General features: G+C 39.5%; 1 protein-coding gene across 1 annotated transcript in view; it reads right to left on the bottom strand.

The window, feature by feature from the left end:
• Window positions 1–22,708, bottom strand: part of LOC110122228 (KH domain-containing, RNA-binding, signal transduction-associated protein 2-like) — a 356,268-nt gene extending 333,560 nt beyond the window's left edge. Inside the window, exon 1 of the mRNA XM_070456917.1 lies at window positions 22,620–22,708. The gene's annotated coding sequence lies outside the window, so the exon portion shown is untranslated. The remainder of the gene's footprint in view (window positions 1–22,619) is intronic.
• Window positions 22,709–26,624: the final 3,916 nt, after the last annotated feature.

Raw genomic sequence — 26,624 nt, 5'->3', positions numbered from 1 at the left:
TCACTATTCATCAGGTAAATGCAAATCAAAACCATCATGAGATATCACCTAACACCTTTCAGAATGAAAGTGAAAGTCAGTCACTCAGCCATGTCCATCCTTTGCAACCCCATGAACTATAGTCTGCCATTTCCTCTGTCCACAGAATTCTCCAGGCAAGAATACTAGAGTGGGTTGCCATTCCCTTTTCCAGGGAAAATTCCCAACGCAGGGTCCAAACTCAGGTCTCCTGCATTGCTGGCAGATTCTTTACCATCTGAGCTACCAGGGAAGCCCCGTTTCAGAGCGGCCACAATCGAAAAGTCTACAGATAACCAGATAGCAAATGCTGATGAGGATGTGCAGAAAAGAGAACCCTGTGCACTACTGGTCAGAATGTAAATTGGTGCCATCACTGTGGAAAACAGTATGGAGGGTCTTCAAAAATAAAAGCAGAACTACCATATGTTCCAGAAATTCTACTCCTGGTTATTTACCTGAAAAAATCAAAAGCACTCATTTGAAAAGATATATGGATCTCTATATTCATACTAGTGTTATTTACAACAGCCAAAATAGGGAAGCAGCATAAGTTTCCATCAAGAGATGAATGGATAAAGAAGATGTGACATAAATATGCAATGGAATATTATTGATTCATAAAAATACGTAATTTTTCCATTTGGAACAACATGGATGGACCTAGAGAATATCATGCTATGAGAAATAAGTTCAGACAAAGACAATTACTGTATGATTTTACTGATATGTAGAATCTAAAAACAAACAAAGGAAAAACCAAACAAAAATAACAAAACAGAAACAAGGCACAGACACAGAGAGCAAACAGGTATCTGCCAGCGGGAGGGAAGTGGGGAAAGGAGAGAGAGATAAGAGAGATCAAGAGACACAAACTTTAAGTTACAAAATAAGTCAATCACAGGTATGAAATGTACAGAGTGGGAAATGTAGTCAATAATTACCTAACACCTTTGTGTTGGTGACAGATGGTAATTAGACTTACCTTGGTGATCATTTTGAAACACACAGAAATATCAAATCACTGTGCTGTGTAACAGAAGCACGCAGGTCAATTATACTTCAAACACAAATAAACAAGATCATAGAAAAGGAGATCACATTTGTGGTTATCAGAAGCAGGGGGGAGGGACAGAGGGAACTGGGTAAAGGTGGTCAAAGTTATAAAATAAATACTAGGGATGTAATGTACAACATGATACATATAAACAACACAACTTTTATGTGTGAAAGCTGTTAAAAGCAAATCTGAATAGTTCTCACAAGAATAACAAAATATTTTAACTAACTTTGTATCAATGTGAGATGATGAATGTTCACTAAACTTATTGTGATAATCATTTCATGATATATGTGAGTCAAACCATTATGCGATACATCTTAAACTTAACGCAGTGCTGAATGTCAATTATATTACAACAAAACTGTAGGAAAAGAGAGATCAAACTTTGACTATGTGTATAAACATAAAAATCATATGACAGAAACTTGATATTCATACAGTACCATACACACAGTATTTGACAAGAAAATTCAAAGAAAGGATTCATTAGTAACATAATTTTATATTTGCATCTTGTGGTAAGTTTGTTTTAACTTAATTTTAAAAAGCACATTAAGTGATATGAAATTTCCACAGAAAAAAAGCTAATCTACTTTCCATGGCAATTTTATAACATTTGTTACAAATGTGTAATTCAGCACAAAATGTGGAATGCCTTCCATGCTTAAAAATGCAGAATATATTTTTAGTATTTTCAGAGTTTAGGATTTTTTTCATTAAACAAATTATCAACTATATTTATTAAAAATATTTTTAAAAATACGAATTGCTACATTTTGTGTCAAACATACTCATACTTGACTAAAGGTCCATTGCAGTGAGAAGTGAATGTCACTCAGTCGTGTCCGACTCTTTGCAACCTCATGGACTATACAGTTCATACAATTCTCCAGGCCAGAATAGTGGAGTGGGTAGCCTTTTCCCTTCTCCAGGGGATCTTCCCAACCCAGGGATCGAACCCAGGTCTCACACAGGTGGATTCTTTACCAGCTGAGCCACAAGGGAAGCCCAAGAATACGGGAGTGGGTAGCCTATCCCTTCTCCAGTGCATCTTTCTGACCCAGGAGTCAAACCGGGGTGTCCTGCATTGCAGGCAGATTCTTTACCAACTGAGCTATCAGGGAACAGAAATGCTCACTAATAATGCCCTTCATCAGATCCTCCATGACTCAAAGAAATACATCCAAAACTTTTTGATTCTAAGCACTCTAATGTTGATATTATATTCATTTCAAAATAAAACTTATTTGCTTGCACAGAGAATCTCAAATTCAGTGTGCTGGCTTTCCGGAGCACACGCAGGGCACGGACACTCCAGAGAACCACAGGCTGGCTCTTCTACTCTTTACCTCAGCCCTCATCCTCTTACAGTCTCACAGATCTTTCTTTCTGTAAGCACTCAACCACAACTGTTCACGGTTCCGAGTTACCTTATTCTCCTTGTGCAATGTGACAGTGGACTGGATTTGCGTTTGTTCAGACACTGAGAGCAGAGCTGGACAGCCACGTCATCCCAACCTCACTGACTGGCCCTCAAGTCCTTCCTTCCCCCTTTTCGCTTCTTTTTGAAATCTAACAAATTAAAACTTATTTTCCTTATTATCCAATTTATACAGACTATATTTTTATTATTCCTTGATAGAATCAAAGGCTTCCCCAAGGGTGCTAGTGGTCAAGAATCTGCCTGCCAGTGCAGAAGACACAAGAGACACAGGTCCAGTCCCTGCGGGAAGACCCTCTGGAGAAGGAAATGTCAGCCTCTTCAGCGTTTGTGCCAGGATGTTCCATGCACAGGAGAGCCTGGTGGGCTACAGACCATGGGGTCACAGAGTCGGTGACCGAGCAATTGAGTGCTTTATCATCAAAATAAATAAATAAATAAGAAAAAGAAAAAGAATCAGTGAGTCTATAAGTTGAAAAGGAGCTCAAAGGTTAACTGGCATTCAAGGTTGAACTGTCTGTCCAGAAAACCCCACTAATGTAATTTTGCATGACTAACATTGAAAAACAAGTCTCAGGTCCCTACTCCTACATACTAAAGTCCACCAGATCAACAATTCCAAAAGTAGACAAGATAAAAACTAAATTCTAAAGCACAATAGATCCAGAAAATTTATACTTTGGTTAATATCAGTAATGGAAAGAATTTCTTTTAATGAGTTGGGGCTCACAAATTTTCAGAGAATTAGTAAACTGAAAGTTTCATTAATACTTAAAACACTGTTGGGCCTCCCAGGTGATGCTAGTGGTAAAGAACCTGCCTGCCAAAGCAGGAGACATAAGAGACGAAAGTTCAATCTCTGGGTTGGGAAGATACCCTGGAGAAGGAAATGGCAACCCACTCCAGTATTCTTGCCTGGAGAATCCCATGGACAGAGGAGCCTGGCAGGCTATAGTCCATAGGGTTGCACAGAGTCGGACACGACTAAGCGACTCAGCACAGAAAACATTAAGTAAACTATAATAGGACAATAGGAATTCCACAAAACGTTTGTGGTGCAACATACATTACAGCATTATTTAGACAGAAAATGAATTTATTTGTTCATACTCCCACACAGTAGGTCATTAAATGACAAGAAGTTGAATATAAAACAAAACCCTGGAAAAGATGTCTCCTGCATTACCCTTACTAAACAAACTGCTATGTCCTCTCAAATATAAACCAATTTTGTTTTGTTATTTAGCTTCTATTGTGATGCGCAGAAGTGACAGAATTCCTCTAACAAGCCTGTGTGTGCACCTTCCCTATAAGCCATCCATGTATTTGCATATATGTGTGTATGTAGACATTTTTTGTCATGTCATTAGTAATTAAAAGTGCTGTGCTATGCTTACTCACTCAGTCATGTCTGACACTTCCAAATTTACCATGTGAAAAAGATATGGGATTTTTTTTTTTTTTTTTTTAAGAAGAAAGTTAACTGATGAAGGTTTAAGAAAGTGAATTAGCTATATGTCATATTTTCAATTACAATTAGTCTAACCAACCTTAAATTCTATGAGTATTACAATAGGAAACAAGAGATCTTGTTTCACAAAATTCTTTTCACATTTTCTTCTTCAATTAGGAACATCTTCCATTCCCCTGCTCACTGTAGGCTTTCTATTCCCCGCAGCAAACAGAAAGGCAGCATGTGGCAACAGGCCTTTTGAAACCAAAAGAAAAGACTGTCACTCCCAAACTATCAGCTCTTTCCTTTTTGAATACAAACATACTATTTGAAGTAATTCATGCGGTTTTTAATAAAAGGCACCTTGTATAACCTTGTAAGTGGTGATTTGTCATGTGGCAGGCTGTTATCAGGCAGCTACAATATTTTGCCTCAGTTCAAATAAAGACCAGAAATATTCAAAAGTTCATTCACACAGAAACATTTCAGGGGAGTGATTCACCAGACTTAGTTCATTTTCACCCAGTGCTGTAGGTGGGCAGAAGGAAGTTGGGTAGACAAACCATCTTCCTCCCTATTTGGCTGAATCTTGTGTGACTCACAAGTGACTCTGGCATGTTCTGTCTGTCCTATACAGACCACACATGGACTAAAATGACCTACATCACAACACGCTATACACTGCATACCTGCCCAGCTTCTAAAGCCAGGATCTATACAGTTAAGTTCAGTGCATTGCTCAGTTGTGTCCAACTCTTTGCGACCCTATGGCTCCCCTGTGCATCACCAACCCCTGGAGCTTGCTCAAATTAATGTTCATAGAGTCAGTGACACCATCCAACCATCTCATCCTCTGTCGACCCCTTCTCCTCCCACCTTCAATCTTTCCAAGCATCAGGATCTTTTCCAATGAGTCAGCTCTTCACATCAGGTGGCCAAAGTACTGGAGTTTCAGCTTCAGCATCAGTCCTACCAGTGAATACTCTGGACTGATTTCCTTTAGGATTGACTGGTTGGATTTCCTTGCAGTCCAGTCTTCTCCAACACCACAGTTCAAAAGGATCAGTTCTTTGGCGCTCAGGTTTCTTTACAGTCCAACACTCACATCCATACAAGACTACTGGAAAAACCATAGCTTTGACTAGACCACACTGTGTTGGCAAAGTAATGTCTCTGCTTTTTAATATGCTACCTAGGTTGGTCATAGCTTTTCTTCTAAGGAGCAAGCGTATTTAATTTCATGGCTGCAGTCACTGTCTGCAGTGATTTTGGAGCCCCCCAAAAAAAAAAGTTTCTCACCGTTTTCATTGTTTCCCCATCTATTTGCCATGAAGTGATGGGACTGGATGCCATGACCTTAGTTTTCTGAGTGTTGAGTTTTAAGCCACCTTTTTCACTCTCCTCTTTCACTTTCATCAAGAGGCTGTTAAGTTCTTCTTCACTTTCTGCCATGAGGGTGGTATCATCTGCATATCTGAGGTTATTGATATAATAACCTATACAGTCCCTGCCTAAAGGCGTCACTACAGTTAGAGCCTGCTTTTTGCCCCCAGATTACATGTTTGTGTTACAGCGGTGCCCCAAATTTCCCAGTGTGATTCAGCATTGGTTGCCTACACTAGTAATCTGACTGAAAAAAACAAAACAAAATAAAACCCTTTGGTGGCTGCTTTCCCTCTATATCTAACTTCCCCATTTCTCAAGATCACTTTCAAAATAAATTAATTTCATGCTCATATTTGTTTCCAGGTCTACTTCTGGAGAAAATTCTAAGCTATTATGCACCTCTTGTTTACAAGTTTGAACTTAAAGTCACTGCAAATGAAGAGGGCAAATCTGAAATACCTGCTTATCCTAACATATCATCAACAATGAAGATTCAACAGAGAACAGGAAAACCTACTATGTTTTCTTTGTCCTGCTTACCCATCACCTAGGATTAATAGGGTCTGAAAGGAAGACATTCTAAGTAACGACGTATACTTACATAAGCATTTTCAATTTAAGCACAATTATAACTAGACTTAAGCACTCAAACAAACAAAGAAAATGCCATTTCTTTAATGATTCACAAATTGGCTTTGGCCTTTCAGTGCTGGCAGTTAGTGCCAGAACAAGTAAGTTTCTACATTCAAATCCTCATTTCAAGGTCTCCTTTTAGAGGAACACAAACTAAACACTACACAAGATTGCTACTATCCTAAGACCGGTTCTGTTTTCTCTGAAAGTTTTTTGGTTGCAAATAACATAAAACAATTGGAAACCGCCTTAAATAATTATCAGAAAGTTTGTATCTTGGAAAAATCCTGGAGCTTCTCCAGAAACCAAGGTTAGCTGGGACCCTGGATAGACCTCCTTGGAACGGCCTCGGTCTGTGTATCTGTTCTGTTCTATCTGACTTAGAACTCCAGAGTTTACTTTTCTCCTGTATCAGGAACCAACCAAATCGGATGGCTGTGTCTCTCCTTTGATGCCAGGTTCTCACCAGAAGCAGTCCGGTGGCTGCTCTGAGCCCTCTGACTGCAGCCAAGTGGACGAGTGTCAGTAATTCAGTGCCTTGAAGAAGAGGGTCGGGATTTCAAGAGAATATGAGTCAAACAAACAGAAAATGCTGTGAAACATCAATTATATGACATCAGTTATCAAGGACTAGAAAGTGAACTGCATCCAAGAAAGACTGTACTTGGTTTTTCATTTCTAATTGGAAGTGGTCAAAATGAGCTACTGATGGTAAACATCAGACACTTCAGACTTTCCTTATTCATCCAATGTGGAACTTAAACTAATACTGGGAAGGTCTGATTTTATATATATACATATATGACACATTTTCTTTCAGGGATTTAAACATATCTATGAACTACTATTTAACAAAAACCTTACACTAATGTTTCATGTTTAGACAAAATTTCAAAAGCAAATCTCAAATGTGAACTATACAAAAAAGATCCTAATGAATGGGATAACTATGATGGGTGTGGTCAGTCACCCACAGCCAGACATTTGGAGTGTGAAGTCAAGTGGGCTTTACTAAGCAATGCTGTTAATAAAGCTAGTGCATGTGATGGAATTCTAGTAGAGCTATTCAAAACCCTAAAGGATGATGCTATCAAAGTGCTGCACATCTAGAAGACGCAGCAGTGGCCACAGGACTGGAAAAGGTCAATCCTCATCCCAATTCCCAAGAAGGGCAGTATTAGAGAATGTTCTAACCTTTAGACAGTTGCACTTATCTCCCATGCTAGTAAGGTCATGATTAAAATCTTGCATGTGAGGCTTCAGCATTACTTGAACCAAGAACTTCCAGACATCAAAACTGGGTTTAGAAAAGACAGAGGAACCAGAGATCAAATTGCCAACATTCGCTGGATCACAGAGAAAACAGGGAATTCCAGAAAAACATTTATCTCTGTTACATTGACTATACTAAAGTCTTTGACTGTGCGGATCATAACAAACTGTGGAAAGCTCTTAAAGATATGGGACTACCAGACCATCTTACCTGTCTCCCAAGAAACCTGTATGCATGTCAAGAAGCAAGTTAGAACTCTGTGTAGATCAACTGATTGGTTCAGACTGAGAAAGGAGTATGACAGGGCTGTCTTCTCTCACCATTATTTAATCTATATGCTGAGCACATCATAAGAAATGCTGGATTGGATTAGTTACAAACTGGAATTAAGATAGGCAGGAGAAAGGTCAACAACTTCAGAAGCTGAAGCTCCAGTATTTTGGTCACCTGATATGAACAGCCGACTCACTGGAAAAGTCCCTGGTACTGGGAGAGACAGAGAGCAGGAGGAGAAGAGGGTGTCAGAGGATGAGATGGGTGGATGGCATCACCAATGCAATGGACATGAACTTGGGCAAACTTCGGGAGATGGTGAGGAACATGGAGGCCTGGCATGCTGCAGTTCACGGGGTTGCAAAGAGTCAGATATAACTGTTTGACTGAACAACAACAACAACAAATGAATTAGTATTTAACCTAAATCATACACTAACATTTCATGTTTACACAAATTTCAAAAGCAGTTTTCCTTTACAGTAACATAAAGAATTACTGTCCAATACTATGAAATTTTTAAAATATAAGATAAAGTTGACATTCATAAATTTTCTAATCCAAACTTTCATTTCCAAGGAATTATCAATACATTTCTTTTGAGAAAAGCAAAATAGCTATTTTTCCTTTTCACAACTTTTTATCAGAGATTTTTTAAATACTTCCATAGGAAGAGATTTCAGTACTTCACAAGGCTGTCTCACTTGATGATATCTGAATTCATTTTTTTTCTTGTTCAAATCCAAGCAGAAATTGTCCATTGCATGTCTAACTTCTAAAAGGCAGAACAAAACCAATTGCCCTCCCCTGTGTAAACACATTCTCCCAGGAATTACCTTGTCAGAATTCAGCACCAATGTATTGTGCCAGTCTGGATCATTGTTAAATCTCTTTTTTGGCTGTTAGTATTGACATGATAGGTACCTACATGTTTACGAAATTATAGAGGTATGGTACCTGTGCTTTAGGGATTAATCTAAAGTCACCAGTCACTTATGCCTTTGGGCAATTTCTAAAACTATGCCACATTTCAGGGTAATAGTGATACTGGCTCTTAATATGCCACAGAAGATCAAGAGGTAATGGGCCATCACTGTGGGTGGAGAGGCAGGTCATACTTTTTTGTCTGTAAGTATATCTATTTCACCCAGGGCAGGTTTCTCAATTCTGTACAGGGTACTGTTTTCATACATACATTTTTTACCTGCAAAGATAGAAAAACCAAAATTATTTTGCAATCTCATACAATGTGTGTATGTGTAAATATATATACACACATGGTTAACCTTATTTACATTATATATATATATTACAATGTGTGTCTGTGTATATATATATATATATATATATATATATACACACATGGTTAACCTTATTTACATTATATTATACAATGTGTGTATATATATACACACATGGTTAACCTTATTTACATTATATATATATATATGCACATATATATATATATAATACACACACACATTCACACTCTAAGACCCAGCAATTCTGCTTTATATAAAGAGAATGCATGTCTGCATAAATCTAGCACATGAATATTCATAGTAGTCTGCTCATAATAAGCTAACCCTTATTATAGATGCATAATCTGGATGCAATCTGAACCCAGTTCCTCTGTGCACTAATATCAAGGTTTCATTACACAAGCACAGTTGATTAAACCAGCATGGCCACTGGCAACTGATTCAACCTCCAACCCCTCTCCTCAAAGGTCTAGGGGGGTAGTAAGGAAGAGAGGGGCCAGAAAGTTCCTACCCTCTAATTACAAACTGGTTCCCCTGGCAACCAGCCTCTGTCCTTAAGTTTCCTACTTCAAAAAGTCACTTTATTTGTATTACAAAAGATGCCTTCCCAGGACTCTGCGGGAGAAGGCGAGGGTGGGATGTTTCGAGAGAACAGCATCGAAACATGTATATTATCAAGGGTGAAACAGATCACCAGCCCAGGTTGAATGCATGAGACAAGTGCTCAGGCCTGGTGCACTGGGAAGACCCAGAGGGATCGGGTGGAGAGGGAGCTGGGAGGGGGGATCGGAATGGGGAATACATGTAAATCCATGGCTGATTCATGTCAATGTATGGCAAAAACCACTACAATACTGTAAAGTAATTAGCCTCCAACTAATAAAATAAATGGAAAAAAGAAAATAAAAATTAAAAAAAGATGCCTTTCCAGCTCTTCTCACTTAGGATATTCCAAGAGTTTTAGGGCTCTGGCCAGAAACAGGTAAGATGACCAAACATAAAAATATATATTTATTTATTGTAAATCATAATATCACACAAATTCTACCTATTCTTACAAATGTTCTTTTTTTTTTTTTTTTTTCAGGCTTTGGAAGTGTTGTTTGCTATATCCGTATATCCTTCTCCTAGATTAAAACCCCTCCTTCACCAAATCCCCACCGTATCCTACTTGTGCATTACATCTCAGCTAATACAGTCCTCCCACCGAGACTACCCATGATCTCTGTGGGCTCCTAAAGCATTATCTATTTGCCTTATCACTGCTTTTCTCCAATCCTATGGAGACTGTGTATTTAATCAGCTGTAACTCCGTCCTCTATCGCTTGTCCTCCATCTAAGTGTAGGTCTCAGATAGTAACACAGACTACAGGTAATAGCAGCCAACCGGCCAAGTTATTGTCTCCCATTTATCACCTGGTTACTTTTTGCTTCACACACACACCGTCTGCTCATTTTACTCGAGGAGAAACAATTTGGCTTATGGCACCCTATTCCAAATACTTATCACCTCATCTAATTCCATTAAATGGCTCTTAATTATCACAATGATATTTTCTACCAGATTTTCTTTATATAGATATAATTGTCAATCTTTCACTAATTTCAGAATACTAGCTTCTACAGAGCCATCTCTCCTCTTGAAGTCCATTTCAAAATAACTGCATGTAACAGAAATGTCATCTGCCTCAGCCTGTCAAATATGTTCCATCTTCACACAATTCCTTGGGCTTTCCTGGTGGCTCAGCTGGTAAAGAATCCATCCACAATGCGGGAGACCTGGGTTCAATCCCTGGGCTGGGAAGATCCCCTGGAGAAGGGAACAGCTACCCACTCCAGCATTCTGGCCTGGAGAATTCCAAGGACTGTATAGACCATAGGGTCGCAAAGAGTCAGACACGACTGAGCCACTTTCACTTTGCTCACACAATTCCTTAAACACCCGCCTTTTCCGCCAGATCTTGGATGGATAAAAACACAGCATCTAGTTTTTGACTTCTAGAAAGAAAAACTTAAGACTATGTGGAGATGGGATAACACGTAATTCAACACACACATAAATGTCCCCATTTAAAACATTCACATGCCTAAACAGTCACAACTAAATTCTATTATGCATTCATGCTACTGTTTCCATTTTACAGTCAGATCTTATACAATGAGTGTATTGCTGTGTGTGAATCAAATATCTAAAAAATCAAATTCCTTAAATTTTCTGAAGGAAATTAAAGGAAAAAAATTCTCTAATAGACATTTAACTCTCCTAAAAGTTTTTAAAGCAAGCTCTTGGTTCTTACTTAAACAACTCATATTCTGCAGTATCTTTAACATTTCAGTGTTTAATGGTGGCTTTTTGACACCTTCACATTAAAATTGGACATTTATGAAACCTTTGACTTTTTACTTTAAAACTCCAAATGAATTATGCTACACTGCAATCTGCCTCTTTATCTTTCCCATAATATAGGGACAATACCACCTGTCTTTTTGGATATAATGTAAGGACATGACCCATAGTGTGTGTTCAAGAAAAACAATTATAACTCTAGTCATCCCTTTCTTCTCAAAATGAACAGGATTCTCCTTCAGCCTCTGCTGAGTTTCTGTCACACAGGCTCTATCTCCTGAGTTGCATCAGGGCTTATCATTTTCTGACATACAGTGAACCTGCTAAAAACAGCTATAATCAAGAGAAAACACATTCTGCTTTTCTATTAGAAGAGTAAAATCTAATATTCAATGATTTGAAGGAAATAGGCATCAATTGTGCAATCCTGATAACAGTACATAATACTGACCAATCTGCTTCAAAGAATAAATATTAAGCTTCAGAACCTATAGATAACATTTGAATAAGGCCATCCTGCTGAGTTATCAAATTCTGACAACATACAAACTCTGCTCAACTATCAAACTTTAAACAAACACTCCCTCAAGACACAAGAGAGGAGCTATGCTTGTTCTTCCTTCCTAGAAGAATTTGGCAAGTTAAACAGTTCTCCTTAAAGAAAAAAAAAATGTCTCAACAAATCACAGAAACTTCTCCAATCCTTATTTTAGATCCAAAAAAAGAACTGCAATATTCCCCTACAATGGTCCCCTCACCCCCAAACTTCCTCAGAAACAACAGTGAATTTAAGACATTCTGAAAAGTTAGGCTTTCTCAATAATCCTTAACATAATTCTGTACTAAGGTAGTTTCACTGAGTTAGGGGTGGGGTGGAGAGTTATGACAAAATATGGTCCACTGGAGAAAGGAATGGCAAACCACTTCAGTATTCTTGCCATGAGAACCTATGAACAGTATGAAAAGGCAAAAAGATAGGTTCCTGAAAGATGAACTCCCCAGGTCGTTAAGTGCCCAATATGCTACTGGAGATCAGTGGAGAACTCACTCCAGAAAGACTGAAAGGACAGACACAAAGCAAAAATAACACCCAGCTGTGGACATGACTGGAGATGGAAGTAAAATCTGATCGTGTAAAGAGCAATATTGCATAAGGGCCTGGAAAGTTAGTTCCATAAATCAAGGCAAATTGGAAGTGATAAAACATGAGATGGTAAGTGAGCATCGACATTCTAGGAATCAGCGAACTAGAATGGACTGGAATGGGTGAATTTAACTCAGATGACCATTATACCTACTATTGTGGGCAAGAATCCCTTAGAAGAAATGGAGTAGACATCACAGTCAACAAAACAGTCCAAAATGAAGTACTTGGATGCAATCTCAAAAATGACAGACTGATCTCTGTTCGTTTCCAAAGCAAACCATTCAATATCACAGTAATCGAAGTCTATGCCCCAACCAGTAATGCTGAAAAGCTGAAGCTCAATAGTTCTATGAAGACCTACAAGACCTTCCAGAACTAATACCCAAAAAAGGTGTCCTTTTCATTATAGGGGGCTAGAATACAAAAGTTGGAAGTCAAGAGATACCTGGAGTGACAGGCAAATTTGGCCTTGGAATACAGAATGAAGCAGGGCAAAGGCTAGTAGAGTTTTGCCAAGAGAACGCACTTGTCACAGCAAACACCCTCTTTCCAACAACACAAGAGAAAACTCCACACATGGACATCACCACATGGTGAACAGTGAAATCAGGTTGAGTATATTCTTTGCAGTCAAAGATGGAGAAGCTATACACAGTCAGCAAAAACAAGACCAGGAGCTGACTGTGGCTCAGATCATGAACTCCTTATTGCCAAATTCAGACTTAAATTGAGAAAGTGGGGAAAACCACTAGACCATTCAGGTATGACATAAATCAAATCCCTTACAATTATACAGTAGAAGTGAGAAATAGATTCAAGGGATTAGATTTGATAGACAGAGTGCCTGAAGAACTATGGACAGAGGTTCATGACATTATACAGGAGGCAGGGATCAAGATAATCGCCAAGGAAAAAAAGTGCAAAAAGGCAAAATGGTTGTCAGAGGAGGCCTTACAAATAGCTGTGAAAAGAAGAGAAGTGAAAGGCAAAGGAGAAAAGGAAAGATATAACCATTTGAATGAAAAGTTCAAAAGAACAGAAAGGAGAGATAAGAAAGCCTTCCTCAGTGATCAATGCAAAGAAATACAGGAAAACAACAGAATGGAAAGACTAGAGATCTTTTCAAGACAACTAGAGATACCAAGGGAACATTTCATGCAAAAATGGGCTCAATAAAGGACAAAAATGGTATGGACCTAACAGAAGCAGAAGATATTAAGAAGAGGTGGCAAGAATACACAGAAGAACTATACAAAAAAGATCTTCACAACCCAGATAATCACGATGGTGTGATCACTCACCTAGAGCCAGACATCCTGAAATGTGAAGTCAAATGGGCCTTAGGAACAAAGTGAGTGGAGGTGATGGAATTCCAGCTGAGCCATTTCAAATTCTAAAAGATGATGTTGTGAAAGTGCTGCACTCAATATGCCAGAAAATTTGGAAATGTCAGCAATGGCCACAGAACGGGAAATGATCAGTTTTCATTCCAATCCCAAAGAAAGGCAATCCCAAAGAACGCTCAAACCACCGCACAATTGCACTCATCTCAAAGTAATGCTCAAAATTCTCCAAGTCAAGCTTCAATAGTATGTAAACCGTGAACTCCCAGGTGTTCAAGCTGGATTTAGAAAAGGCAGAGGAACCAGAGACCAAATTGCCAACATCCATTGGCTCATCGAAAAAGCAAGAGAGTTCCAGGAAAACATCTATTTCTGCTTTATTGACTACACTAAAGCCTTTGACTGTGTGGATCACAACAAACTGTGGAAAATTCTGAAAGAGATGAGAGTACCAGACCACCTGACCTGCCTCCTGAGAAATCTGTATGCCAGTCTGGAAACAAAAGTTAGAACTGGACATGGAACAACAGACTGGTTACAAATCAGGAAAGGAGTACATCAAGGCTGTATGTTGCCTCTTTGCTTATTTAACTTATATGTAGGGTACATCATGAGAAACACTGGCCTGGATGAAACACAAACTCAAATCAAGATTGCCGGGAGAAATATCAATAACCTCAGATATGCAGATGACACCACTCTTATGGCAGAAAGGGAAGAAGAAGAAAGCAAAAGAGGAGAGTGAAAAGTTGGCTTCAAACTCAACATTCAGAAAACTGAGATCATGGAATCTGGTCCCATCATTTTATGGCAAATAGATGGGGAAACAGTGGAAACAGTGACAGACTTTATTTTTTTGGGCTCTAAAATCACTGCAGATCGTGACTGCAGCCATGAAATTAAAGACGCTTGCTCCCTGAAAGAAAAGCTATGACCAACACAGACAGCATATTAAAAAGCAGAGACATTACTTTGACAACAAAGATCCATCTCGTCAAGGCTATGGTTTTTCCAGTAGTGATGTGTGGATGTGAGAGTTGGACGATAAAACTGAGCACCAAAGAATCAATGCTTTTGGACTGTGGTGTTGGAGGAGACTCATGAGAGTCCCATGAACTGCAAGGAGATCCAACCAGTCTATCCTAAAGGAGATCAGTCCTGAATATTCACTGGAAGGACTGATGCTGAAGCAGAAACTCTGATACTTTGGCCACCTGTTGTGAAGAACTGACTCACTGGAAAAGACCCTCATGCTGGGAAAGATTGAAGGTGGGAGAAGAAGGGGACGACAGAGGATGAGATTGTTGGATGGCATCACCGACTCAATGGACATGAGTTTGAGTAAACTCCAGGAGTTAGTAACAGACAGAGAGGCCTGGCATGGTACAGTCCATGGGACGCAAAGAGTCGGACAAAACTGAGCAACTGAACTGAACTGTACTAAGGTAAATTTCCCCCTTTATAAATGTAGTTTCCTTTTATAAACTATACTTATTTAAAGATGCTATGATAGAATTCACCCAATATTCCCAATCAGAAACATATTTCAGAAATTAAGGATACCACCACACTGATCCCCTTGACTTACTTTGCATGTTAATATTTGACCTTCCTATAAAACTTGAATTTCTCCCACAGGTGACAGGATGTTTTAACCACTTTAGAAGCCTCTGGATGAGAAAGCCTGGGTTTCAGCTTTATAATTTATTTGCTGAGTGATCTGAAATCGATTAACTTGCTTAATTGTTAATTTTTCTCATTTGTAAGATAAGGTAACACTAATAACTATTTCATAGGATTCTGAGTGGATAAACAGTGGTAGACATATCGACATCTAGTTTAGTGCCTGACAAAGAGCATCTTCCCATCAATGATGACAGAGAGATGATGAGGACAAAGATCTATGATCACCATGACTTCCTCAGAACCCCTGTGCCACTAACAGTCTGTAAACTCCCGCAGCCGTCACCTTATACTGCTAATTTATATCATGTATATTGTTAAAAGCTAACAAATTAAACATCTGACATCTCTTCATATACCAATAACACACTGAGGACCAGAGTTCCCAACACACATTCAAGGGCAACTGTAACCACATAGTTCGCTGTGGTAGAGTTCTTGCCCTATAGACTGATCCCCCAGACTGAGGCTGAACTATATCCATAGTAAGGGACCTAAAACTTTGTCATTCAGGTGTTCTTGAATTTTTTTTAAACACTCTCTACTGCAGAAATTTTTTGGAAGTAGTATTCCAGAGGGTAAGGTAAGCACTAGAGAATATGCTACAAATGATTTGCTTCCCAAAATAGTTTTTAAAAATTGAGCAAAAGGATACGGAACTGTGACATCTCAACTTTTTGACAAATAAAACATGACTATTTCCGAACACTCCATTGGATAAAATGAAAAAGTCATATAACATGGGTATTTGCTAACATTCACTTGGGAGATCAGTTATTAACCAGCATTCTATTATTATTTTTAATCTATTTCTATTTAATACTTATTTTATTGAAATTCACCATTGCTGTAAGAAAAGGATCATATTACAATCTATTAATATATTGTCTTACACTGTTAATAGCTCTAAACAAACCGACTGGTCTCAATATAATTCCAATTAAGCTACATTTCTTGTCTGTATTCAGACAAGAACAAATAAGGACATAGTAAAGGCTGGTGACACTATGGAGTCATCTCCAAGGGTTTCTAAAATATCCTTCCTTTCTACAGCTGCCATGGGGACACAGAGCTCCAGTCTAGATTTATACTTAATTAAACCAAAAATTTTGATCATATATTGCGTTCTGATTACCCAAATGCATTTATCCTGGTCATGCTTATTCTTACATAATTAATTAATGAAATATTAATGTACAAGAATGAACCTACTTTCACAAGAAAACCTTATAAAGAAATAGATTAAAACACAAATGAATGGTAACTGGATATTATACATAAAATAAACACAAAAGACTTTGTGGAAGAAGGAAGGCCTGCTGGGTACCATGGGAACTAAGTAGTGGTTTCCCAGTTTTTCTTCTGCTTCATATACACCAAAGTGGGAGCTGGAAAGGCTAGCAAACCAAAAACATCAACAGGAGACAAAAACAAAGGCTCAAGCAAAGCCTGCTCTTTCCACCTGCAGGACTAGAAAGAGGGCAACCTTGCAAGACGGAAAAAAATTTAAGTGACAAAAATCCTCCCCGAGCCAAGGAACACAGACATAGAAAACAAAAGCAGACCCCAAAACCAGAGTCTCATGCTCACCTCAGCCAAGAAAGGTTAAATAGGGAGCTGAGATGTCCAGCTTTCCCCTGCTGTGAAGGGGCACCCCTTCTCTGCAGGAGAACTGGAGGCCTGAACGGGCAATGAGGGATCTGTTCCACTGGCAGTGGGGAGAGAGGACACGTGGAGACCCGGGCGTCTACCGTCAGGAGCAGCAGCAATGCATAGTCCCCCCTCCAAACCAGCACAAGTCAGAGCAGCGATCGCTCCTGCTGGAACTTCTCCCCACCCCTCTTGGTGTCTCTCGAGGTCACATGGGGATCAGCAACAAGGCCCTTCCCTCTTTCCCTCTCCTGGGCACCTGGGAGAGCCTGGACTCTCCCTGCCCTGGGAACATCCAGGAGGCACCCCCCCACCCCCCGCCCCAGGTGGCCTGTGGTCAGAGACAGCCTGCCTTCCAGAACAGCATTTAAAGGTATGACATGGTTAGACTTTGCTTTTAAATGAACCACTCTGATAGGGCGTGTGTGCTGGGGTGGCGATGAAAAAGAGGGAGGATTCTGAGAGTCAGTAACAGAGAGAAGAGAAAACCAACAGAGGGTCGTGTTCAAAAGTCAAGGGAGAAACCAAAAAACTGGGAAAAGACCAAAAGTGAGAAGTACAGCCAAGTACCCTGATGAGAGGTCAGACACATTTTATTGGATTTGGCAATTAGATGATTCTCATTGGAGCCTCTGGTTTCAGGATAAAATGGGAGGCTGCAGCCAGAACACAGAGCTGTGGAAGGTAAACTGAGAAAGTGAGCAGCCACAGTACAGACTCACAGTATCAGAAACCGGAAGGAAACAAGGGAGCAAAAGTATCTAGAGAGATTATTTTTATTACTTTTGGAAAGTGAAATAAGTATTCTATTTTTTTTTTAGAGTGATCCCAGTCAAATAATGTTTACAGGCTGCCCCAAGGAAAGATGGGGAGTAAGAAGGCGGAGCCACTAAAGAAAGGACACAGTGACAGAACAGGCCTGGGCGGATGGGCACCAGGGTTAAGGATGCTGAGAACAAGTCAGCCTTGAGCAAAAAGATGCATTTCATCCTCGGGGAATGAAAAGAGTACAGGAGTTTCCAGGTGGTAGGAGGCTGAAGAACGTTGGAAGAGACAGATCCACTTCTCTTGATAAAAAGAAGGATGAAACCAACTGCCCAGAGTGACGGCCAAGCAAATGTGGAGTTAGTCTTGAGCGACCCATGTCCTGGTCTAACCAGGCTCAAGTCAGCCATGGACAAGCGACCACTGACAGAAGAAACATATTTTAAAAACCCTCATTGGAATCATCTTTCATAAGATAATTTATTTCATAATTTGGTTTATGAGTTAAAATTTCACTCAACAATGATTCAGAGTTAAGCACTAACATAAGTCAGTGTTTATGCTATTAAAAAATCATACTTCAAGTTGAGGTCAAGTCCATAATGTCATTAAAATGCTAAGGACAATCTTAAACATATTATCTATTTGTAAAATTTCTGCTTAAGTTTTTGCTTTGGTTGTATAAAAATTTATATTTTAAAATATAGCTTATGTCACAAACAGTATTTTTTTAACCTTGAACCATGCCTGATGGATATTAATTTTGCTGTTTTACCAATGAAGAAACTGAGAATCAGAAAGGAAATAAATGAAACATCCTTTATGTCATAGTTGGCAGGGGTGTTAACACTCTACCCCAAGTATTTTGTTTGTTAAAGCAGAATTTCTCCACTATATAATTAATACGTTTTAACTGCAGATCAAAGATATCTTTCAGACCAAAGAAAATCTTTAATTTTTTGCCATTTTTTACTTTAAGAAACATAAATAGGATTATCCCAAATTTATTGGGAGAGCAAAGAGATTACACTGATCAAAGGAAAAGTCGCATGAATACTAGTTTTTATCAGAAGTGGGTTTTAGATATTATACCAATACCTTTCTTTATCTTAAGAACACACCATATTTAAATATTTCAAGGAACACATTCAAAATTAAAAATAATCCTTACTAAAAATCTAAATGTAGTTAAACCACTACAAGTCAGCTTTTGTAATAAATTATTGATCCGTGTTCTTCTCATTCACCCACACCTGCAAACAGGCCAATTCTAAATGGAAGGGCAAAATTTTCACAAAAGTTTGAAAACAGCATTCATAGTTTTTTAAAAATACTTGAACTGTTGGGATATTTAGCAATATTTGACTTCGTCATATGATGAGTAAACCAAAACAATGATGAATTTTCCATTATTTGTGAAGAGACAGAGAACCCAAACACTCTGAATTGGATAAGAATTTATTAATCCTTCTAAAGGTATGGGATCACCATAATTGAACATATAAATGTGAACAGATCTATGTCTATCAGCAGATAGACACATTTTACTGCAAACAAGAATATTTCCACATATATACATTTTTAGCTCCCAAGCATTGAAAATAGTTCAGTAAGAACATAAATCTGTCCCCAGTGCCCAAAATAATGTGTATACCTCAAACTGTAATACAATGCAATAAATATATTATTAGTCATTAAACTAAGCAATGAAAAAAGTTTCCAAAATGCTCAACCACTGATTTTGGTATTCTGAATACACAAACTACACTCCTTTGCATCAGGAGCAGTCCCAAACTTAAACAGAATTACAAAGAAGCATACAGATCATCTAGTCCAGCTCCTCAATTTGAGAGACAAGAAAAACTGGCCCAGGGAAGGGAAATTTACCAAGATTCATTTTAGGCAAAAGTGGAATTAAAATCCAGGTATCTGGATTCACAGTTTAGTGTGCTTCCCTGAAGTATCACAGATATAAATAACCTCATCTAATTTCATCTGGCAAGCAAATTCAGAGACTGAGTGGAACTTCAAGGATTGTGCTGAATCTGCTGTTTTATCATACTCCACAGAGTCTTCCATACAAATAGATAATAAATATTATAATCCAGAAGAAAATTATTTGAATTACTCAAGCAATATTATACTATTCAAAACATATTATTCAAGATCTTTTCTAAGTAACAACATAGTACATATAATGTTCAGGCTCTTCTATCAGCTTTGTCAGACTCATTCCTATTGAAAGCACCCAGTCAAAACAAGTGAAGTAATGAACTACAACAAAAATAACAAAATAACCAACAAACTAGCACTTTTAACCCCATGGCTTTCAATTAAAAGTCAGCAGTCACAATGGAACACTTATTTGCATCTACCACCAATCAAAACAACAAAACAAATCATTGTGAAAGCTCAGTGGCTTACATCACTGACCTTGTATATATTACCTTCCAGAAATTCATTCCGAAGAACTGAATCATCTGGATCATTTTTATTACACACTCAGTCTTGAGACAGTCTGCACAGTGCTGGCTGAAATGTACTTCACGGAACACCTTCTTTCCAAATGAACATCTATGTCAGGTGTATTTATAGCCACTGCCTTCAATCAGTACATTTCCAGGGGTGAGAAATAAAATTATCTCAACAACACTCTCTTATAGAGATTCAAAATAAGACCTAAGAATCTAGGTAGACAGCATTTGAAAAGACAACGAAAGATCTGTAATGTAAAATGTATGTTAAGGTTTATTCAGAAGGACATTATTCAATGAAAACATGAAGAGGTTTGGGTACAATTACAGAATTTAGATCCTGTGAATCTTTCAGCCAGTTGCACAGTCTCTTTAAATACTCAAGATTATTATCATTACTCCCCTCCCTCCCTCCTCCTTATGATTCCTCTGAAATGTGGACACCTATCTTTGTTTCTTCCTTAGACATTTTTCTATTGAGGCACTTTTTACTTGTAATTCTTCACAAAAGCAGAACATGCTTCCCCCTACTGGGAAAATATTAAATTACAAAGTGCATAGTGCATAGGAACATGTTCCTAAGTATCAAGAAACCAAATTTCTGAGAAAAATAAAATGTTTAGGAAATGTTAAGGAGCCAGGTGCACTGACTTTTCTGACTGTTTTACCACACAGAAATACTTCTACACTCTGTTTAGAGCTCCTCACATGCACTGCTTTAGTTTGGCAGTTTTCAGTACACTAACTCTCATTTATGACTGATGAATTAATCATCTAGCCTGCTGTCCCCAAAAGAAGTCCAACTAGCAGGTCTGAGAAAATGATTAATTTGTAACAATTTCTATTTTAAAGATTTTATCAGCTAAATGAAGACATTTCTGGAAAATACATTGAAATAGACGATTTAAGAACACAATTGCATTTTTAATCATTTTGAACATTTGTTAATCCATTAATTTGAATGTTTCTATTATTTTATGTAGCTTATCTATTTTTAATAAAGGGGGAGTTTAATTTTTTAACTGACTTTCATTTTCAATTTTAGGTTTCATTTTTTTAATTCAGTAACCAGCAAAGTAGTAAGCATGACTGCATTTTCCATCCCAAACCCTCTACAAAATCAACTTGTCCCCTGAAAAGCAGTTTACTTGTTTCACGCGCTCAATATTTCACTTATTGTTTTTCTTAATTACTTAATATATAAAATAGAAAAATATTTGATACTTTATTGTGGCAAATAATAATCCATCAATAAAATGTTTAAATAAGTCTAATGCCTATTTAATTCATACATGGAGGATTAGAATTTCTCCTTCCATGTAAAACTAAATCTCACAAAAGAAAACATTTCTTTTGATGCTGAAGGGCTGAGGGGAAGAAAGTTTTTACTTTTAGTTTTGCTGTAGGCAAGTTCCTAAGAACCTAAGGAACAAAACTGCATTGTAGTCAATTTGATGATGAAGCAACTCATTATTGAGACATTCATTCCCTCCCTCCAAAAAAAAAAGTCTTTAGTTTTTATAAAGGTAAATGTAGATTGCCACAGATATCTTGGGTACCTTTAGCAGTTAGATAGCACTGTTTCAAGATAAATGGAATAGTAATCAGGTTAATACTTCTGTCATACAAAAGTTCCTGTGTGTGTGTGTGTGTGTGTGTGTGTGTGTTTAAACAACCCTTCAAATGAACACAAAAGACAAGATACTTATGTTCCTCTGGAAATGAAATCTCTTTTAACATTAAGGTACACACACACACACACAACTGCACACTTGGTACAACAATTGATCAATCGTGGAGGGTTCCCAGGGACCAGCATCTCCCAGAGCACCCAATCATCACACTTCAAATAAACTGATAAGCATTTCAGCCCCTTCCACATTCACAAACAGAACACGCATAATTTAATCTAGGTTAATACTAAGATTTTCCATAGGAAAGACTGTAATTAGACTAAGGAAATAAAAATCACTTCTCAATCAGAAGGGAGAGAGAAATAAGAGAAAAGAAAGGGGGAAAAGGGAAAGAAAAAGAAATACTGATCTGTAGCTAAGAAGCTCATCAAACACTACACTGATCACCATTCACTCCAGACTGACTTTCCTTCCCTCGGCGGAGTTAAAACATCCCGGTGGACCACGCAGCTTCTTAACGTCGCTCCATCAGTGATCCTAAAGAGCACTGTCTTCACAGCCAGCGCCCGCCGCTCCGGGCTACCCGGATTCAGCCGCCGACGGAGTGAGGAAGTAGCACCCGCCTCCCAAGGACCAGCTCCGCCGCGGCTCTGGGCGAGCACCTTCCAGGGCAGTTTCCGCGAAGGACACAGGCGTCCTCCCGGACTCCGCTCTCCGAGCCCCGCCGCAGCGACGGGGGCCGGCGGTCGGCGCCCACCCGGGGGCAGGTCCTACCTTCGGCCAGCAGGCGCGAGGCGTGCACGAAGGACGGGTCCAGGCTGTCTCTCTCTGCCATCAGCTCAGGCAAGTACTTCTCTTCCATAGCGCGGACTTCGTACGGCCCCCGGCCAGGCTCAGGGCTCCGTGCGCTGGACGCACGTCCCCGCCGTCCTGCTCGCCCGCCGCCCGCCCGCCTCAGCCACGGCCGGGGTCTGGCGCCCTCTCTGGGCCGGCGCCGCCCGCCCCGCCGCGGGCTGAAGCGGTGCCGAGCCTCCCGGCCGGTCGACCCACCGTACCTCGCTCTCGCCCAGGTCTGCTCGCTCCGGCGGCCTGCACGGGGAGGCGGGCACAGGGGGCGTCCCGCCCCTGCCAAACGCTCTTTGGCGGGTGTGCCTCGAGGGGCGGGGCCCTAAGCGGCTGCGAGTCGCCATTGGGCCGCATCGCACGTCGGTCCGCCGGACTGGCAGGAGGCGGGGCCGCCGGGAGGAAAGCAAGGAAGGTGCGCGCGCTTTCTTCTCGCAGCCGGCGCCCTCAGGCAGTTAGGCGCGCTTGGCTGTGGAGTCCAGGTGTGCGGAGCTGGCTGTCTTCTGCGGAGGCGCGAGCCGAGAAGAGCGGGAAAGGCGCCGTAACGGAGAAGCCGGAGTCCGAGACGGCTGGGAGACGCGGCGAGGCGGTGCGCAGCGAGGACGGGAGAGCTCCGGGAGCGCCTCAGGAGAGCAGAGGCGACTCCACCCGCGTCCGGATGCTCAGGTGTTCCCTCTCCTGCCTGCACACGCGCTCGGTGCGCAGAGATCGGCTGCGCTCCCGCTCTGGAAATACAGCGAAGACTGCTTGTGATGGGTGGCTGCTGTTTCCCGTGGGCTTGACCTGTATCCAGGGGATGCAGTAGATGCTCATTGATGAACAAATAAAGCGGCTCCGCGGCAGTATCGCCGCACAGCAACGCGCCTCCAATGGACAGTCAGAGAGGGACTGACTGTGGTTTTCTTCCGTCCGTTCCTCCTTCCCCCGTCCCTATCTATGGGGGCCATCTGGGAGGGGGCTGAATTTTAAAACTAAAAAGCCACATAATCAGTCTGTGAAGGAATTAGAAAATCATGTGGAAGAAGGAAGAGACTAGGAAGCAGGCAACGACAGTTGCTCCGCCCTCCCGGTTTCTCCGTCATTTAGGATTGTGCAGTCTCTTTCGCCAGGTACAATTGCTATTCCTCTTCTGATAAAGCAGAGTTAAACCCCCGGGTATCACCAACACTGCCCATCCTTCTCTCACAAATGCACTTGAAAATGCAGCTTAAGTACTTTGGATATTACAAAATAAACTTTTCCGCCATCTCTTTTCATAAAGTCATTTTCTAATTCGCCCCCTCCCCACCATTTTTGTTTGTGGAAGAAGGAGGGCTAACTTCCCTATAAATAAAGCATGCTGAAACTTTTCCAAGTTATCTTACTGTATTCTGAATTTTCTTATTTTTCAAGATAAGGTTGGAGATTATCTTTTATGTGTTATAAATATTTATGTTATAATTATATATCACATATTTATAAATATATAATAAAACATATGAAATATAATTAAATAATATATAAATAATATAAAGTAAATGTTATAAAAATTTAACATGCCCTGACATCCATGATCTCAATTTGTCCTTATGTAGACACTTTGAAAAACCTGGCACAAGTATTACTTTCTTTGTTTTACAGTTGTGGAAACTGAGACAGAGAAGGTCAGTGGCCAAGAAGTGACAAATATGCACTCATTTGACACCAATCACCTTCATCCCTCCCCCAGAAGCTAAATGTATGCTACCACATGCCCAATGGAAAGGACTATGTCACCAATACATGTGATGGGAATGCTAAAAGTTCATGAAATAAGCTGGGAGAACCATGACTCATTGATAATTTTGGTTTTAGACTGTAGGGAAGAAAATCACATTTCTTCAGGAATTTTTTTTTTTAAATCAAGAACTTTCCTGTATAGCACTTGAAAATGATCTGTATTCCCTGTATTATTGTTACCCTAGAGTATAAGAGTCGGAGAAGGCAATGGCACCCCACTCCAGTGTTCTTGCCTGGAGAGTCCAGGGATGGGGGAGCCTGGTGGGCTGCCATCTATGGGGTCACACAGAGTTGGACATGACTGAAGCAACTTAGCAGCAGCAGCAGGGTATAAGAGTATCTTGTGATGTGTGTGCGCGCTGTTTCAGTCATACCCAACTCTTTATGACACTATGGACTATGTAGCCCGACAGGTTCCTCTGTCCATAGGATTCTCCAGGCATCAGTACTGGAGTGGGTTGCCATGCCCTCCTCAGGGGATCTTCCTGACCCGGGATGAAACCCGAGTTTCTTACGTCTCCTGCATTGACAGGCAGGTTCTTTACCACTAGTGCCACCTGGGAAGCCCCAAAATTCAAGTCTACTAGGTACCATTTGCACTGCTTTAGCTTACCTTTTTGTAACTAAATATTTAATTTATTTATGCATGTTTGCATTCAGTAGTACTTACTGAATATTGAAAAGAGCCTAGAGAGTAATTGGAGAAATACTGGTGAATGAGCCCTGCCATCATTGAGATGATCTTTGAATGGAGAAAGACAAAACCAAGTATACAAGAGAACAAGTAATTACTGTATGCATCAAGGCCAAAAGGGAACTAAGCAAGGAGTCGAGGAAGAGAATAAGGGAATAAAGGAAAGCCTCGTTTTTTGGGTTTTTTTTAAATTTTTGGCCAGGATAGATGTGCAGTCTTGCTAAGGAGTTGACATTTAAAGCAAAATCTAATAGGAAGGAAGGAGCTATCTATATAAAATGAACAGAGATGAGTATTCCAGGCAGCTGGATTTGCCCTTGCAAAAGTCATGTGATCTGATAAGAGCTTGGCCTCCTCTTGGGATAGACTGAGGTCCTGTGACTGCAGTCATCTAGGAGACACGGGACAGATAAGGGTGAGGGATGAATGGAGACAAACTACTTAAGAGACAAATTACTTAAGATTTTCTGGATAAAATATATATATATATATATATATATATATATATGTATGTATGTATATATAACAGGCTTTATTCCAAATATTAGGGCACCATAAAGAAATATCATCACTTTTTGGATGAATTTCTCAAATGATCTCTTCCGGCAGGATGTTCAGTAGTTGAAGGATCCTGTTTCTGTACCCACTTCGCATAGAGGTATGAAGGGGAAACATGCTACCAGTCCTTAGAAAGGTGGCCAGGAACTGCTATAGCAGCAGAGAATGGATAAAACACCAGCCACAGCTAATAAATTGTAAGTGTTGTGGAATGAATTATAAATTAGAAAAATTATTGTGCAATAATTGCAATCACATTTTGCTTTGCAGCCTACCAAGAGATTAAAAGCATATGGTACTGATGGGAATAAGCACAAATCCTGTTTCATGAATCAAAAAGATGAAGTAACTCTTGTTCTGTCCAGTCACAGCAATTACATTACCCATTCATAGTTCTGTTTTCCTTGATTAAAGGTGCACTAAAGAGATACAATGGAGAGCTATCCAATGGGTGACTTTATTATACAATGACTCTGGATATCCAGGTCATTAATACAAATGGTAAGCTAGCTTTCACCTGTTTCCTTATTATCAAAAAAGATTTATAATTTTCTTTTCTTAGGTAAACATTCAACAAAAAATACATTCTAACAGAAAAAAAAGTATATTTACATAGCTTTAAAGAACTAAAAGAAAACTAATATTAACCTAATCTTTAGGATAGTTTGTATGTTTAACACAAGATGGGCATTATAGACTAAAAGTATAGAAGCTACATTGACCCTTAATAATCAATATGCTTCATAATTGAATCACAATTGATATTGCTTATTTCCAAACAGGATATGACTGAATAAAGGCAAACTGTCCAATTTCCTAACACATACACTTATCCAGAATCAGATTCATGTATTTTCAGTAAATGACTCTGTGTTCTCCATTTACTTCAATATAAATATTTTATAGGTACCACAATTGTTTAGTGG

This window comes from Odocoileus virginianus, chromosome 27 (genome assembly GCF_023699985.2).
Source record: "Odocoileus virginianus isolate 20LAN1187 ecotype Illinois chromosome 27, Ovbor_1.2, whole genome shotgun sequence".
Lineage (NCBI taxonomy): Eukaryota > Metazoa > Chordata > Mammalia > Artiodactyla > Cervidae > Odocoileus > Odocoileus virginianus.
Note: the sequence above shows the minus strand (reverse complement) of the source record. Positions and strands in the feature narration are given on the sequence as shown.